The sequence below is a fragment of the Chiloscyllium plagiosum genome, chromosome 33, assembly GCF_004010195.1.
Source record: "Chiloscyllium plagiosum isolate BGI_BamShark_2017 chromosome 33, ASM401019v2, whole genome shotgun sequence".
NCBI classification, from domain to species: domain Eukaryota; kingdom Metazoa; phylum Chordata; class Chondrichthyes; order Orectolobiformes; family Hemiscylliidae; genus Chiloscyllium; species Chiloscyllium plagiosum.
This window is the reverse complement of record NC_057742.1, coordinates 34,820,418-34,825,347: the sequence shown is the minus strand read 5'-3', so window position 1 is coordinate 34,825,347 and position 4,930 is coordinate 34,820,418. Positions and strand designations below refer to the sequence as shown.

General features: G+C 40.4%; 1 protein-coding gene across 1 annotated transcript in view; it reads left to right on the top strand.

Moving 5' to 3' along the window:
- Positions 1–4,667: 4,667 nt before the first annotated feature.
- Positions 4,668–4,930, top strand: part of LOC122540014 (ADP-ribosylation factor 2-like) — a 40,320-nt gene continuing 40,057 nt past the window's right edge. The window contains exon 1 of the mRNA XM_043675301.1: positions 4,668–4,870. The gene's annotated coding sequence lies outside the window, so the exon portion shown is untranslated. The remainder of the gene's footprint in view (positions 4,871–4,930) is intronic.

Sequence of the window (4,930 nt, the reverse complement as noted above, 5' to 3'; positions counted from 1 at the left end):
CCTCACAAAATCATGTTGACTATCCCTAATCAGTCGTTGCCTTTCCAAATACATGTACATCCTGTCCCTCAGGATTCCCTCCAACAACTTGCCCACCACCGACATCAGGCTCACTGGTCTATAGTTCCCAGGCTTGTCTTTACCTTCTTAAACAGTGGCACCACGTTAGCTAACTTCCAGTCTTCCAGCACCTCACCTGCGACTATTGATGATACAAATATCTCAGCAAGAGGCCCAGCAATCACTTCTCTAGCTTCCCACAGAGTTCTAGGGTACACCTGAAAGGTCCTTTGGTAATGAAAAATTGGAAATATGGGTCTCTACCTTGTATTCTAAATCATGAATTAATATGCTGAATATCTGAGGCTCTGACATCAATGCTTATGGACTAATCACTACTAGTTTTCTCTTCAAGCCTGTTATGCCTTCTCATTGTATTCTAAACTAATTTCCAAACCAGTCAATCATTTGTCTTCAATTTCATCAGCTTTTGCTTTCAGTAACAGTCCCTTATGTGGATCCTTATCAACAGCCAGCTCTTCAGAGGGACAAAATATCCAAGGGTTAAAACACTGAAGCTATTTGATTAGAGTTAAGGAACCAAAGATTAGTTTCTTGGTATTTAAATTAATGAAAAAATGCTAACAATGTTCAAAGAAACATGAAAATTGTATTGCAGCAATAGTATCTAGTTGACTGGGCAAGGAAGGTGAAGACTTCTGAAAACATGGAGAGGAGAATTCTTTATTGACATATTTCTAGGGCATGGTTAGTGTAAATAGACAAGGTCTTCTCCCTGCGGTGGGAGAGTCCAAAACTAAAGGGTGTAGGTTTAAGGTGAGAGGGGGAAGATTTAAAAGGTACCTCAGGGCAACATTTTCATACAGAGGATGGTGTGTGTATGGAATGAGCTGCAAGAGGAAGTGGTGGAGGCTGGTATAATTATAAAATTTAAAAGGCACATGGATGGTTATATAATTAGGAAAGGTTTAGAAGGATATGTGCCAAATGTTGGAAAATCGGACTAGATTTATTTAGGATATCTGGTTGGCTTGGACGATTTGGACCGAAGTGTCTGTTTCCATGTTGTACACCTGGAAGAGTCTATGACTATGACTGTAAGCAGTAATGTTTGTAGATCTGGGACATATGGGAGATATGAGTAATGACTCTTGAGTAATGACTAAGAACAAAAGTGTGCTACTTAGCCTTTTACCTCTTTGGCTTTCAGTATAGAAATCCAGTCAGTTCCATTTCCTCACCCTCCCCCCGAGCCCTGCACATTTACTTTCTGCAAGTTCCCATCTAATTTGCTTTATGTCTCTGAATGTCTCTGTTTCTACCTGTGTAAAAAAGGTCTTCTCACATTCCCCCCATATCACTTGCTCAAAGCCTTAAATCCATGCTCTCTCATCCTTGTACAAATTAGAACAGTTTTTCTTTGTCCATATTATTGAAGGCTGTCATCATCTTGCACACCTTTGTCAAAACATCCTCAATCTCTTTTTCTCAAAAGATAACTTTTCCTGCTTATTAGCCTTATGTCTAAAATCCCTCACCCCTGGAATCTTGCTGGTAAATTTCATCCTTTATAAAATGTGTGTCTTAAAGTGGATGCAAAATTCAAGTGGCAGCCCAGCCAGATTTTGGAAAATAACTATGTATAATACAACTGGATTTTTAGAATTTAAGGGAAGGAAGAGAAAATTCAATGTGGAAATAATCAAGTGGAAAAGAATGAATTTCAGTGATTTGGGAAGGGCTCTAACTTCATAGAATTCCTACGGTGTGGAAGCAGGCCATTCAGCCCATCAAGTGCACAATGATGGCCTGAAGAGCATTTCATCCAGATCCACTTCCCAACTCTATCCCTGTAATCCTCCATTTCCCATGGCTAATCCACCTAATCCAAGCATTCTTTGACACAATGGGCAATTTAGCATGGCCAATCCACCTACCTAAACATCTTTGACTGTGGGAAGAAACGAGACCACCCAGAGGAAACCCATGCAGACACGGGAATAAGGTGCAAACTCCACACAGACAGTTGCCCAAGGGTGAAAATGAGCCCAGGTTCCTGGTGCTGTGAGACAGCAGTACTAACCACTAGGCCACCAATATGTGGATCGCTACCAAACATTGGCCAAGAAAACATGAAATGAAAATGGCAGGTCTTCAAGGCAGACATAGTTTTGGTTACAAACTAAGCATATTACCATGTGGAGGAAAGATTTGATATTTAAAATTAGAGCTCCCTAGACGACAAAGAAAATGGAGTTCAAAGTAAATGAGCTGAAAATGTGTTGCTGGAAAAGCGCAGCAGGTCAGGCAGCATCCAGGGAACAGGAGAATCGACGTTTCGGGCATAAGCCCTTCTTCAGGAAGGGCTTTCAGTTCAAAGTAAATACCAAGGTAGTTATGTACAGTACACAACAGAAAATCAGGCAACATTCTGAATGTGTGAGATGAAGTTGAGAAAGGATATAAGAATTTGAAATAATGTATAAGTAAACATTCGTAAGTAATGTAAATTTTGTGCCTACTTTTAAAATAATAATTTAAAAGTAAAATCTTAATTAAAAGAATGATGGGATTTATCGGAGACACAAACAGAAATTATTTTGTAGAAATAGAGGACATGGCTGATAATTTTAATAAATATTTTACCTGTATTTTCACAAGAGAAAATACAGTGAATCTCACAATAGAGGCTGGGGTGGAAGGAGGAGAACAAGACATTACATAGCATAAAAATATTTTTTAAATGACAAAGCTAACTACACTAATGCTAAAGTGAAGTCACCCAGTCCAGATGGGATACATTCTAGTGTACATAAGGGAAGTTGGGATTAAGAAAGCAGAAACTTGACCACAATTTTGAACATTCTTTGAGTATCAGAGTGGTGCCCGAAGACTGGAGGATTGCAAATGGTATAAACCCTACGAATAGTAGACTAAGCCTACCCAAATCCTTCTGAAGCCACTTTACCTCTTCCTCACAACACATGCTCCAACTTAGCTTTGTATCATCCAAAAATTTGGAAATATTATATTTGGTCCCCAATTCCAAATCATTGATAAATATTGTGAACAACTGGACTCCAAGTACTGATCTTTACAGTGATGGCGTGACAATGTAAGAAAGGCCCATTTATTACTATCTTTGTTCATTGTCTGTTAGCTAGTGCCAATATCTGAACTTATGATGTTCTTTATATTTTATAACCAGCATCCTACAGGGGACTTGGTCAAAAGCCTTCTGAAAATCTAAGTGTATTATGTCCCTTGGTTTTCCTTTATCAATTTGTTTGTAACATCTTCAAATAATGATTTCCCATTCTCATGATTTATCCAATATCAGCTCCATTACTTTCTCCAGTACAATCTTCTGTCTAAAGCAAATTAAATATAGGTAAGTGTGAGGTGATGCATTTGGTCTGGACAAGCAAGGCAAAATAAACAGTTTGCTCATTTGGATGTCTGGCTGGTTTGCATTGTAGGATTGTGCCAACAGTGTGGGTTTAATTCTTGGACTGTTTGATGTTACCATGAAGGACTCCTTCTCAACCTCTCCCTTTGCCTGAGGTTTGGTGACTCACTGGCTAAACCATCACCAGTCATCTCTTTCTCATATCAGAGCAGCCCTATGGAACTATGGAAAGTTTACATTGAGCAATTGCTGTAATTCATATAACGGTTCTTTAAAGACTATCCATTGTCTATGTACAGTCATGTCTTCTAATGTATTTTCCTTTTCCACCTCAGAGAATTCATGCTTCATGTCTTCATAATTTCCCTTATTTAAATTTAACACATTTGATCCCTCCACTCATTATCTTTACACTAGGTTACAGCATCTGCTCCTTTCCAGTTACCTCTGCATAACCATTAAACTGATATTAGTATGTTGTCATTATGTATACCTTTGATGTAAGTCTCATTGTTATGGCTTGAACATTATGGATAACTCCCTTGCTTTTCTTCAAAACATGTTTTACATCCATCTTGGGGCCTCAGTTAAACATCTCATCAGTAAAGTCTCTCCAACACTACATTGGAGAGTTAGTCTTCATTTTATTGTGCTGCAGCCCCACCAAGGTTCTTGAAACAAGGACCTTTCTGTTAATTTATTTATTTGTGGGGTGTGGGTATCATTGGCTGGCTAGCATTTATTGCCTGACCCCAGTGGTCCTTGAGAAGGTGGTGAACTGCCTTCTTGAATCGCTGCAGTCCACCTCCTGTGGGTTGACCCACAAATGTGTTAAGGGAGGAAATTTCAGGATTTAGACCCAGTGACAGTGAAAGAATGACAGTATATTTCCCAAATTAAAAATCACACAACACCAGGTTATAGTCCAATAGGTTTATTTGGAGGTACTAGCCGCTTTCGTTGTGATCTTTTACAATAAATTCTGTTTTACAATCCTGCTACACAGCTTTCTGATAAAGGAGCAGTAGTTTTGGGTGTAACCTTTTGTTCAGCCCTGCAGTATTTTTTTGTTCCTGTATGTAATGTCTGACTAAAAGGATTGGCATGAACAAGGCCCCACACACAAGGCCGTCACCCCGCGTCCGCTGATTGGCTACTCGGTCCGTCAATCACCGGCAACCATAGCGGAAATTGCTGGAGGAGCGCGGTAAGTCTGGCAATATTCGAGGAGAAGAATCAGAGTTAACGTTTCGGGTTGAGGGACCCTTCCGCAAACCCTGTTCTCGTTGACAGCATCCGGACGGTTTCTTTTGTTATTTTTTTGTTCCATGAAACGCCGGAAGCTAGAGGCGGGCTGATTGAGAGGCGCATGCGCGGGGTTGCCACGTCAACATCACAGGCGGAAGGGTATCGTTGGCTCGAGACGGACACAGCGGCGCGGTAAGAGACCCGGACCCGCTCACCCCCCCCCCCACCACATCGCGGTGAGAGACCCGGACC